The 13,915-nt window shown below is 35.6% G+C and overlaps 1 non-coding gene across 1 annotated transcript; it reads right to left on the bottom strand.

The window, feature by feature from the left end:
• Positions 1-13,587: 13,587 nt before the first annotated feature.
• TRNAN-GUU (transfer RNA asparagine (anticodon GUU)) lies at positions 13,588-13,659 on the bottom strand. The gene has a single exon. It is a non-coding gene; the product is annotated as a tRNA-Asn (tRNA).
• Between the last annotated feature and the right edge of the window lie 256 nt (positions 13,660-13,915).

Below are 13,915 nucleotides of genomic sequence, written 5' to 3'. Positions count from 1 at the left end.
TTAAACATTTTATTGAATAAAAAAAGCTCCTTGCAGAGCAATTATTGACAGATTGTTCTGAAATTTCTCACAGGGGTTAACTAAATGTTGATAAATAACATTTAATTAGCATTTGTATGAAATATTAATATTAAGTTCCTTCGGGGTATATTCATATTTATTTATTTATTTATTTATTTATTTATTTATTTATTTATTTATTTATTTATTTATTTTGCTAATAATTTTAACATAACTTGTAACTTACTGTTAGATTAAAGTATGCTGTAATTCATGAAATTTAAAAATTCATTGTGACTCTGTTTTTAGACTGAGCTCAAAAATGTAATTAATTTCTTTCCCATGACTATTTGCAAGTTTTTCAGCAAATATGACCTAAAAGTTTTGAACACTTTTACACAAGGAACCTTTTTAGTGACGTGAATAAAAGGTAAAGGTATCCCCGTAACATGCCATGAAGGCACTTGGGAGGCATGGAGGTACAGCCCCATGCTTTCCATGACCTCGGCACTAGAATGAGGTGGTGTGGTCGGCACCACGCTCTGACCGCCTTTTACCCCCGGGAAAGACCCGGTACTCAATTTTATAGAAGGCTGAGTGAACCTTGGGGCCGTTCTGAAAGTTTGGCAACGAGAAAAAATCCTGTCACCACCTGAGATCGAACGCCGGACCTTTCAGTCCGTAGCCAGCTGCTCTACCAACTGAGCTACCCCGCCGCCTTTAGTGACGTGAATATAAACTATATTTAAAAAATATGTATAATCTTAAAACAGCTATAATATATATATATATATATATATATATATATATATATATATATATATAATAAGAATATCACATAAAACTGCTCTGTTAACCGAGTCATATGCCTTTTTGAAATCTATGAATAACTGATGCACTGTACCCTTATACTCCCATTTTTTCTCCAGTATCTGTCGAATACAAAAAATCTGATCAATAGTTGATCTATTACGCCTAAAACCACACTGATGATCCCCAATAACATTTCAAACTTAATAGCAATAATGAATAAATAAATAAATAAATAATGTTCTCTTAATTCTTTACGTAGAGCGAAATCCTTCGACGCTTGTTAAACCGAACATAAGAGAATTCTAATGCCAAAACAATACTTGCAAGGCTTCATGGGAACAAATCTAGGTCTTGTATGTCACTGTTGTTTATTAAAAGATTCCTTAATTGGAAGTCGTGTGCCAGAAATCGTAAATTAGTTGTACCTGTCTGAAGGTGGGCGGTACCCGAAAACAATAGCAGCAGACTCGAACCGAAGGACCTCCACCCACCCACCCACCCACCCACCCTAGCAAGCAAACAGTGACCCATCCCCAGTAGCAGTGCGGTGACGTCAGATGGCAGTTCTGGCCGTGAGGTCATCGGGTGGGGCGAGGCCCTCCAGACACTGCTCTTGATCATCGCCGGTCATAGGACCCACGAAACCGAAAGAGAACGTAAATCGGCGTTGGAGGTGAGTGGTTGGGTTATAGGGCTGTACTTCGGTCAGTAACATGAAGACAAAGCATGGGATATCAGTGTCGAATTGTGAATTTAACTGGTAAATGAAAAAAAGAGGTCAGTGTGATGGAAATAATTAACATTTAATTAGAGGTCAACTGCTAGAGTCGATAGAATTGGTGATATAGCGATTTGACATCACACAGAATGAAATGTACTTTATTTATTTATTTTTCTTATGTTAATTTATCAAAGAAAGAAGTATCTAGAAGATGTATTAAAGCTACATAATATTACTTAGAACTTTTACAAACGTATACCATATTTTGGATCAGAGAGAGTAATGTATATGTATAATAAAACGTAAAAAATTTATCCCTCCTACTATCTAATCCCCTACTTACTTACTTACTTACAAATGGCTTTTAAGAAACCCGGAGGTTCATTGCCGCCTTCACATAAGCCCGCCATACGTCCCTATCCTGAGCAAGATCAATCCAGTCTCTATCATCGTATCCCACCTCCCTCAAAACCATTTTAATATTATCCTCCCACCTACGTCTCGGCCTCCCTCAATATCTTTTTCCCTCCGGTCTCCCAACTAACACTTTATATGCACTTCTAGATTCGCTCCTACGTGCTACATGCCCTGCTCATCTCAAATGTCTGGATTTAATGTTCCTAATTATGTCAGGTGAAGAATACAATGTGTGCAGTTCTGTGTTGTGTAACTTTCTCCATCTCCTATACTTCATCCCTTTTAACCCCAAATATTTTCCTAAGAACCTTATTCTCAAACACCCTTAATCATTGTTCCTCTCTCAAAGTGAGAGTCCAAGTTTCACAACCGGTAATATAACTATTTTATAAATTCTAACTTTCAGTTTTTTTGACAGCAGACTAGATAACAAAAGCTTCTCTACCGAATAGTTACAGAAATTTCCCATATTTATTCTGCGTTTAATTTCCTCCCGAATATCATTTATATTTGAGCCGTTGCGAGCAATAGTGGTGTAAGTCAAAAATGGGTAATGAGGGTTAAAGTAAACATTCTGTAAAATATAGCGCAAAGTAGCAATTAATATTCAATTTAATTAAACTGTTAGTGGTCAGTGAATAACACGAAGGACATATTAATTGCTATTTTGCGCTGTATTTTACATAATTTTTACTTTAAATCGCATTACCTAATTTTCACTTACACCATTTCTGCTCTGAACGGCTCATTTGCTACTGTTGCTCCAAAATATTTCAATTTTTCCACCTCTTCGAATGATAAATCTCCAATTTTTATGTTTCCATTTCGTAAAATATTCTGGACACGAGACATAATCATATAGTTTCTCTTTTCGGGATTTACTTCGAAACTCATCGCTTTACTTGCTTCAAGTAAAATTCCCGTGTTTTCCCTAATCGTTTGTGAATTTTCTCCTAGCATACTCACGTCACCAGCATAGACAATTCTGTTATTCTAGGTTTAATTTGTAATTCAGTAAATATAAGATATTCTTTCTTTTTCTATGATAAATTATCTAGCTTTCAGTAGTCAGGTAATCTTGTGGTACTTTGATTTTTATTGTAATTGTAATTTTATTTTTAATTGTAAATTTAATACTAATTGTAATTTTATTGTTCATATTATAGTTGGAATCTCCTAGTAGAGGGGCAGAGAAGGCCTTATCTCTACCAGGTTAAAGAAATAAATACTAATCATCATCATCATCATCATCATCCTTCACGAATTAGGCCTCTGTTGACCTATTTCGGCCCCATCTAGCAGTCTTCTTAAAGGTCTTCCTGGTCGACGATGTCCTCTAGGTTTGTACTGCATCATAATTTTTGGGATTCTTGAATTTTCCATTCTTCTTACATGATCTAGCCAATTGAATTTGTATCTGGTGATTTTTTCTTCTACTGACTCTACTTCTAATTGTTCTAAAATTTCTTCATTCCTTTTTCGGTCTAAAAGAGTATATCCTGCTGTCCTCCTCAAAAATTTCATTTCCGTTGCTTTGATTCTGTTCATGTCTTTTTTCTTTAATGACCAAATCTCGCTTCCGTATAGAAGGGTGGGTAATGCTAGTGTATTATATATTTTTATTCTTGTGGATTTTTGTACTAATTTAGCTTTTAATGTATTGTTTATTATTCCTAGAATTTGTGTAAATTTGGTAATTTTCTTGTTCACATCTTTTTCATTTTGATAAGATATTTCACAACCCAGATAATTGAAATTTTGCACTTGTTCGAGGCATTGGTTATTGTGTATTATCTTACTTCTGACTGGGTCTTGTCCTAAAAATGCCATGACTTTTGATTTTTGTGCTGAAATTTCCATCCCAAAATCTTTTAATATTTTATTTAATGTATACAATCCTCTTTGTAAATTATCCTCTGAATTGGAAATTATGACTTGATCATCGGCATAGAGTAAGGTTTTAATGTTAGAGCACTGGTTATTTTGATTCCTGATGTGTAGATTTGGTTCCATTTTAAAATAATTTCATTTATATAAATATTAAATAAAGTTGAAATAAATACTAATACTAATACTAAATACAATTCCAAACCCTCTCTGGTATCCTGGACTTTCCTAATGGTATATTCTAGAGCGAAGTTAAAAAGTAAAGGCACAATGACTGAATGGCTGAAGCCAAAAATGTCAAACTATACCATACCAAGTCCATTTACAGAAAACCTTGTTAGTGATCACTTGATCCATTTTTGCATACACTGTTAATGTCCCCAGGGATTGAAGGTATTTCTTATAAATGCACATATCTTACTTTCTTCCCTGCAAGAGACGAAACTCGATTTGTAAGGAAAATGCATAAAGATTTGCATGCCTTTCCCTCACTTTTTAACGTAAAATAGAGGGGTTGACCTGTTATTTGCCACAGACTTAAGAGAATATGATTGTGCCAAACTGCATGGAAGGAAGACGTCAAGCAAAATGGAACGAAAATAAAATGATTTCACTTCTGATTTAATTTCTGCCTCTTCGGTTCTCGGCTGTGATTTTCGAGAAATGTTTTGCCCCATGTGACTCTGTCTCCAGACGACGTTAATGCAATTTTGAGGGCGCAAACAACCCCCGAGTGTTGGGGGGTGGGTTTTAATGCTGGAGGAGGGTGGGGGTAAGTCGCGGCATCTCGCGGTGGCTGAAAGAAAGAAATGATATAAATTATTTCCTCCCTTGAATAAGGAATGAATCATAATTCCCAGTGGCTTCCTTCGTTACAAGTTGGTGTCTGCAGGTTGTTGGGTTCTTTCACGGACTGCGAAAGCAGTGTGAAAGGTCAACACGTGTAGAATGCATGTTTAGATATGCATTTATGTATGCGCGTGTTGTGTTATGTTATTGGCTGCGTCGCTCTGAACTGAGGAAAGTTTGACTTGTTTCTTCTGTTCGTATCGTGTCTTTGTAATGGCCTTATACAAAGTTTATCTTTGTTGTGGACTTTTGTGTGAACACCGCGCGGGGTTGGGGGAGGAAGGAGAAGAAAGTACCGGGAAGAAATGACGTTGATATAAGAGACGGCAGAGGAAGTAGAAAAAAGGTGTGTAGACTAGCTTTGAAAAGAAAAAAGAAAATCAAGGAGGAAAAGGGTGAGTTAAAAGAAACAAAGGAAGGGGGATAGAACGTCAGGAAGAACAGAAATTGTGGTGCTCAAAAGAGTCAGAACGAAGGAAATGAAAGAAGTACTTGAGAGAAGGAAGACTAAAGGGAATTGAAAGAAGGTAACAAAGAGGAAAAAGAAATAAAGGAAGGGAATGAAGAAGGAATAGGAAAAGAAATAAAGGAAGGGAACGAAGAAGGAATAGGAAAAGAAATAAAGGAAGGGAACGAAGAAGGAATAGGAAAAAAATAAAGGAAGGGAACGAAGAAGGAATAGGAAAAAAAATAAAGGAAGGCAACGAAGAAGGAATAGGAAAAAAAATAAAGGAAGGGAACGAAGAAGGAATGGGAAAAGAGATAAAGAAAGAGAACGAAGAAGGAATGAGAAAAGAGATAAAAAGGGAACGAAGAAGGAATGGGAAAAGAGATAAAGAAAGGGAACGAAGAAGGAATGAGAAAAGATATAAAAAGGGAACGAAGAAGGAATGGGAAAAGAGATAAAGAAAGGGAACGAAGAAGGAATGGGAAAAGAGATAAAAAAGGGAAGGAAGAAGGAATGGGAAAAGAAATAAAAAAGGGAAAGAAGAAGGAATGGGAAAAGAGATAAATGAAGGAAACGAAGAAGGAATGGGAAAAGAGATAAAGAAAGGAAACGAAGAAGGAATGGGAAAAGAGGTAAAGGAAGGAAACGAAGAAGGATGGGAAAAGAGATAAAGGAAGGAAACGAAGAAGGAATGGGAAAGAGGTAAAGGAAGGAAACGAAGAAGGATGGGAAAAGAGATAAAGAAAGGAAACGAAGAAGGAATGGGAAAGAGATAAAGAAAGGGAGCGAAGAAGGAATGGGAAAAGAGATAAAGAAAGGGAGCGAAGAAGGAATAGGAAAAGAAATAAAGGAAGGCAACGAAGAAGGAATAGGAAAAGAAATAAAGAAGGAGAACGAAGAAGGAATAGGAAATGAAATAAAGGAAGGAAACGAAGAAGGAATAGGAAAAGAAATAAAGGAAGGCAACGAAGAAGGAATAGGAAAATAAATAAAGGAAGGGAACGAAGAAGGAATAGGAAAAGAAATAAAGGAAGGGAACGAAGAAGGAATAGGAAAAGAAATAAAGGAAGGCTACGAAGAAGGTATGGGAAAAGAAATAAAGGAAGGGAACGAAGAAGGAATAGGAAAGAAATAAGAGGGTAACGAAGAAGGAATAGGAACTGAAATGAAGGAAGGCAACGAAGAAGGTATGGGAAAAGAAATAAAGGAAGGGAACGAAGAAGGAATAGGAAAGAAATAAGAGGGTAACGAAGAAGGAATAGGAACTGAAATAAAGGAAGGCAACGAAGAAGGTATGGGAAAAGAAATAAAGGAAGGGAACGAAGAAGGAATAGGAAAGAAATAAGAGGGTAACGGAGAAGGAAAGGAAAAGGAAATAAATAAAGCAAAAGGAAACATTGTAGTAGGAAAAAGAGATGCAGGAAGAAAATAAAATAGTAAGAAAAAAAAAGGAAATATGAAGTAGTATGAGAAATAGGAAAGAGCAAAGAATGCAACGAGGAGGGAGGGAAAAATTACGAACGAATGGAAGATGAAAGTTTCGTAAGGAGGAAGGGACGATTGAATATTAAAGGGCAAGGAAGAGAAAAGAGGGAGGGGGAAATAATGATAAAGAAAAAAAACTAGAAGTAAAGGAATTGGAAAGCGGAGACAGTGATAAAAGTAAAAGGAAATACCTTGAGAGAAGAGTGAAGAGAAGAAAAGAATGAAAATAAAAAACCGTACATTAAGGAAAGACTGGAATGAAGAGAGAAACAACGCAAAGAAGTAGGGCCTGGAAGAGTTAAAGGGTCGAAAGAAATGAAAAATATGTTTTAACGAGTACACTAATTAATAAATAGTGGACTATTGAAGGAGAGAGCGATTGAGTTAATGGAATTGTAAGGTGATCACGTGATCAGTCAGTCACAAGAGGACAGCAGGTTGGGTGAAGGACCCGATTTGAGGGATTTGCATTGTGTCCTTGATTAGTGAGGACTGGAATGGCAATTAATTCTGCCCGGTTGGGCTCACTACCTTGTGGCAGAGACGCTATCTGCTAGGTTTTCACAAAAGTCGGGACAATACCGAGTGGGGATGAAGTGGCGGCACGTGACCCTGGCTGGTCTCTTGGCAAGCACAAGTATGTGGGGTCCGCCGGCGGCCAAGTGGCGGCCCTTCAACTGCGGGCGACAGTGCACTAAGTGCGGGAAAGCATTGAATGTCACCCCGAGTAATATCATTCTTCAGGCAACTCGTAAATCATACCCCGTACCCCAAGATACCCCATAATTGCACATTTGTAGCTTCTAATATGTGCTCATTTCTGACTTGGAGTATTTGCACTCAGGTTTGAAATGTTTGTACATTTCTAGCTTCAAAATATTAGAACGTTTATGGCTTAAAATATTTTCACATATCTGATTTCAAATATTTTGAAACTTCTGATTTCAAGTATTTGTACATTTTTGGTTTGAAAAATTTGTACTTTTTTATTTGAAATATTTATGTATTTCTGGCTAGAAATATTTGCACACTTCTGGCTTTAAAATATCTTCACATTTCTGGTTTGAAGTATTTGCAGATTTCTAGCTTGAAATATTTGCACATCTCTGATTTCAATTATTTTGACATTACTAACTGTAAATATTTAAACGTTTCTGACTTCAAATGTTTGCAAATTTTTTACATAAAATATTTGCACACTTATTTCTGACTTGAATTGTTTATACATTTATATTTCTCTTGAAATGTTTGAACATTTACTTCTGACTTGAAATATTTATAAATTTATTTCTCACTTGAAATGTTTGCACATTTATTTCTGTCTTGAAATATTTAAACATTTATTTCTGACTTGAATTATTTGCACATTTATCTCTTACTTCAAATGTTTATACATTTATATCTCACTTGAAATGTTTGAATAATTATTTTATTTCTGACTTGAAATATTAGCACATTTATTTCTGACTTAAAATATTTTTACTTTCATTTCTGACTTGAATTCTTTATACATTTACTTCTGACTTGAAGTATTTGCACATTTATTTCTTACTTGATATGTTTATACATTTACATATCATTTGAAATGTTTGCACATTTATTACTGATTTGAAGTATTTGCACATTTATTTCTTACTTGATATGTTTATACATTTACATCTCATTTGAAATGTTTGCACATTTGTTATTGAGTTGAAGTATTTGCACATTTATTTCTTACTTGATATTTTTATACATTTACATCTCATTTGAAATGTTTGCACATTTGTTACTGAGTTGAAGTATTTGCACATTTATTTCTTACTTGATATGTTTATATGTTTACATCTCATTTGAAATGTTTGCACATTTATTACTTACATGAAGTATTTGCACATTTATTTCTTACTTGATATGTTTATACATTTATATCTCATTTGAAATGTTTGCACATTTGTTACTGACATGAAGTATTTGCACATTTATTTCTTACTTGATATGTTTATACATTTACATCTCATTTGAAATGTTTGCACATTTATTACGGACTTGAAATATTTGCACATTTATTACGGACTTGAAATATTTGCACTTTTATTTGTGACTTGAAATATTTGCACATTTATTTCTGACTTGAATTGTTTACACATTTATTTCTGACTTGAATTGTTTGCACGTTTATTTCTGACATTAAATATTTATACATTTCTCACTTGAATTATTTGCATATTTATTTCTGACTTTAAATATTTGTACGTTTATTTCTGACCTCAAATATCTGTACATATATTTCTGACTTTGAAATGTTTAAACATTTATATCTCACTTGAAATGTTTGCACATTTATTTCTGACTTGAAGAATTTGCAACTTTATTTCTGACTTGAAATATTTGCACATATATTTGTGACTTGAAGTACTTGCACATTAATTTCTTTGTTTATCTATTTACACATTTATTTCTGATTTGATATTTGTTCTTACTTAAAATATTTGCACATTTATTCATAACTTTAAATGTTTATGCATTTATTTATGACTTGAAATATTTGTCTGACTTGAAATACCTATACATTTACTCTTGTTTTGAAATTTGTGCACATTTATTTGTGACTTGAAGTATCTGCCCGTTTATTTCTTACTTGAAGTGAATTTATTTGTACATTTATCTTTTACTTGAAGTATTTGCACAATTGTTTCTGACTTAAATATTTTAGAATTTATTTGTGGCTTGAAATACTTAAAGATTTTTGGCTTGTAATGTTTGAAGATTTCGTTTTATTTTATTTGCTTATTACTGACTTCAAATGCACTAACTCAAAGAGTTAGATCACACAAAAAGAAAGACCTACGATATACTTGTTTTTTAAGCCCTGCCTCAACTGCAAGGCTCCCACAGATGGGAGTGCGTGAGGATCTTGTTGGTGACATTCTAAAGGTGAGATGCCACTCATCGTCGCATAACATAGCCTATTTAAGAAGTTCAGACTAAGAATTTTTGGATTAAGAAAGGAACGTAGAAGGATAGCTGTTGTCTTCCATATAACTCGACTATGGGGAATAGTTCTTTTTGTTTTTACTTTAATATTTCATTTTTTTATAAAATGTGCGGTTATGTCCCGGGTTCGATACCCGGGCCCGGAACAATTTTTCCCTCGAAATTATTCAAATCATCTTTACAGGGAGTTATACCTGAAAGCTTTATTTGCATAATACACGTCACTGTTCATTAACAGAAAACCACAATTTAAGTCACACAGAGTTAGTGTGCACTCAATGTTGGTTGCTTGACGGTTGTCAGCCCACTTTGAGGTCTGTGAATGTAGAGGGAAAAGTTGGATCGGTGTCGGGTAGAGTTCCCGGGTATATCAGTTGGTAGAGTGTTGGTTCGATTAACCAAGGTCCCGGGTTCGATACCCGGCCCCGAAACAATTTTTCCCTCAAAATTATTCAAATCAACTTTACAGGGAGTTATACCTGAAAGCTTAATTTGCATAATACACGTCACTGTTCGTTAACAGAAAACCACAATTTAAGTCACACAGAGTTAGTGTGCACTCACTGTTGGTTGCTTGACGGTTGTCAGTCCACTTTGAGGTCTGTAGATATAGAGTGAAAAGTTGGCTCGGTGTCGGGTAGAGTTCCCGGGTAGCTCAGTTGGTAGAGCGTTGGTACGTTTAACCAAGGTCCCGGGTTCGATACCCGGCCTCGAAACAATTTTTCCCTCAAAATTATTCAAATCAACTTTACAGGGAGTTATACCTGAAAGCTTGATTTGCATAATACACGTCACTGTTCGTTGACAGAAAACCACAATTTAAGTCACACAGAGTTAGTGTGCACTCAATGTTGGTTGCTTGACGGTTGTCAGTCCACTTTGAGGTCTGTGGATATAGAGGGAAAAGTTGGATCGGCGTCGGGTAGAGTTCCCGGGTAGATCAGTTGGTAGAGTGTTGGTTCGATTAACTAAGGTCCCGGGTTCGATACCCGGCCCCGGAACAATTTTCATGATATGAAAAATGACGTCCACAGATGTCAGCAATGATTCTTGCAGTTCTACTGATGGACATGGTATTTATATTTTATAGTGAAAGAAATATCAGATGTAAATGACAATGAAATAAAAAATCTTACAGCAGACTGTATTATTAAACATTTTCCTTTGTACTGTGTACAGCAAGAAGCCTCATTTCAAGGCACATGATTGAAGTTTGAAACTACTACTGTAGTGGAAATAAACAAGACCTTCAGTTGAATATCATCTCCCCAGCTAGTGGGAACAGAATAGTTTGATGAATACGAACTGAGGTCCCCCTCAGGCAATGAAATCCGTAGCTTTATTTGTCGCCAAGTTCAACTTTAATTTAGTTCTATAGTTTCAGTGAATATTACATATGTACGATGGTGATGATTATACAGTGTGATCCGTTTGGGTATGGATAATATTAATTGATTATTATAAAGCTATTATGATAGTAGGAAATAGTAATATGCGTTACAAGAGCGGTATGTTGAAGTTTTCATGTTCGAAGAAAAGTTTGAAAAAGCGAAACGTAGTTGAGCTTTTTTAATTTCCGAGAATTGAAAGAAAACATACCGCTCGTGTATCGTACATTATTTTGTGCGAAGATCGTTTATTACATACCTAAAAGAGGAATTTCTAATTAGTTGCAATGAAATCTCCATCTTGGTTTCTGTTCAATGACGGCAAATTTGCAAAACGAAAATATCTATCTTCAACATTGTTGCTTTAAAATGTTTTTTTGTGTTTACTATACTCCAGCAGGCCGTGATATACGTCTGTCTTCCCCCTCCCCCAGTCTATGATGAGTCTGGAATCTTGTTGATTTTTTCACGGCTTCCTTAATGTTACTTGCATCACGAATGCAGTAACTTTAGTGGAATTGTAGAGTTTACTTAATTTTTGCAAATATTTAAAAACAATAATTAACAGTGCAATTTAGGTGAAATTGCACTGGTAAGTTTCCAATTTATAATTATTACTACATTGAACGTCTCTAAAAATAATATGTTAAAAGCCTAAAGCAATAAAATCAATATGTATGTATGTATTTATTTACACTGCAAGTGGGCAAGCACCCGGTGGCAGTGGTATATACAATATTAACAAATACACAATAAAATTATAAGCAATACACAATAACATTTACAATACACAATACAATTTAACACAATAACACAACCTACATAATTATATATAGGTCCTACATAAGTCTCAATAGTCTTTCACTTTACTCTCATCTCATTCCCTGTAGTGGCACTATGACGCATTTCACTGACACTCTGTAACACATTTCACTGACTCTATAGAACACATTTCATTGACGCTATAAATTATCACTGATCGGAACTGTTCACTGCATTGCAAAACCATACCTTCACTGACTCACCTTGCTTCACTGATACAACAGTTCAAATAAGTCAAATAATTACATCCTTATGCATACTTATAAACAGAACTACATTTAAACTGAACATTTCTACGATGAAAAAGTAATGGAACGGAGAAAAATTCTCTCCGGCGCCGGGATTTGAACCCGGGTTTTCAGCTCTACGTGCTGATGCTTTATCCACACTAAGCCACACCGGATACAACTCCGACGCTGGATAGAATCGTCTCAGATTAAGCTCCAACTCTTGGGTTCCCTCTAGTGGCCGCCCTCTGCACTACGTCATAGATGTCTATGAACGCAGGACCGAAGTCCACACATGTGCTGAGGTGCACTCGATATGAGTGACTAGTTGGCCGGGATCCGACGGAATAAGCGCCGTCTTAAATCACGAAGTGATTTACGCATATCATATATATTATTTTAATGTACCGAAGTACATATGATATTTCCATGCAGATATTCTGCGTCATCATACGTAGAGCACGTAGAGCTGAAAACCCGGGTTCAAATCCCGGCGCCGGAGAGAATTTTTCTCCGTTACATTACTCTTTCATCGTATGATGACGCAGAATATCTGCATGGAAATATCATATGTACTTCGGTACATTAAAATAATATATATGAACATTTCTAGTCTAAGGCCCTCTTACACGCTATTTTTAAATAATTTACATATGTCACTTAAGCGGTAAGAAGAGGGAAATTGTTATTTCTGTTACGTTGGGAATACTGAATGTGGAATTTTTAGACTTTCCGCGGATTGGTTTTGTGCGGAAACCAAGCAAATACGCACGATCTCGCACAAAAATATTTGCTGCTTGTATTATGATTAAGAGATGAGAGTTTCCATGACAATCAACAATACATAATCTGAAAGGACAAGTGAAAATCGTAGATGATTAAAATGGCTACTACAATAGCGGGCACATTGTGTTCTTTAGTAAAAGAGTACAAAGGGAATTTCGACGTGAGTATGGTGTGCGTAATGTACCTAAATACGATTCCATAATGCTGTGGTATCGAACATTTGTAGAAACAGGTTCTTTGTTAAAAAATATATGCGGGAGGTCGCAAGCGAAACCCAGTACGAGAAGCAGCTATCTCTTGGCTTGGCCCCCAAACTCCAGCGTTGTGGAAGTATTTCCTCCATATAATTTATAATTTTTAACACCCCTGTGCCAGTAGATCAATAGTTCGTCCTGTTGGAATTTGGAGTTCCCCCCCCCCCCAACAGTTCATCATAACGCAAAATAAATGTCAATATCACAGATAGTTTTTTTTTTTTTTGTATAGAAAATTGGAAGTGTCTATTTCTTTTGTAGTAACCTGTATTTAGATAATTTTTGTTAATTGTGGTGATATTTAATGTGGCAGACATTTCTCTACTGCACTTGACCAAAGGGAATTTTGCATTTCAATCATCGGAATAAACAGAACTTCTTCTGTTGGCCTGATGATTAGCCTGAAAGAGTAAATGACTTATTTTCCCTGTACAACAGAAAATTTGACTGCAAATCAAGATTTCAGGTATAACTCCCTGTAAAGTTGATTTGAATAATTTCGAGGGAAAAATTGTTCCGGAACCGGGTATCGAACCCGGGACCTTTGGTTTAACATACCAACGCTCTACCACTGAGCTACCCGGGAACTCTAACCGACACCGATCCAATTTTTCCCTCTATATCCACAGACCTCAAAGTGGGCTAACAACCGTCAAGCAACCAACTTCGAGTGCACACTAACTCCGTGTGACTTAAATTGTGATTTTCTGTTAACGAACAGTGACGTGTATTATGCAAATCAAGATTTCAGGTATAACTCCCTGTAAAGTTGATTTGAATAATTTCGAGGGAAAAATTGTTCCGGAGCCGGGTATCGAACCCGGGACCTTTGGTTTAACGTA

The sequence above is a fragment of the Periplaneta americana genome, chromosome 4, assembly GCF_040183065.1.
Source record: "Periplaneta americana isolate PAMFEO1 chromosome 4, P.americana_PAMFEO1_priV1, whole genome shotgun sequence".
Lineage (NCBI taxonomy): Eukaryota > Metazoa > Arthropoda > Insecta > Blattodea > Blattidae > Periplaneta > Periplaneta americana.
Note: the sequence above shows the minus strand (reverse complement) of the source record. Positions and strands in the feature narration are given on the sequence as shown.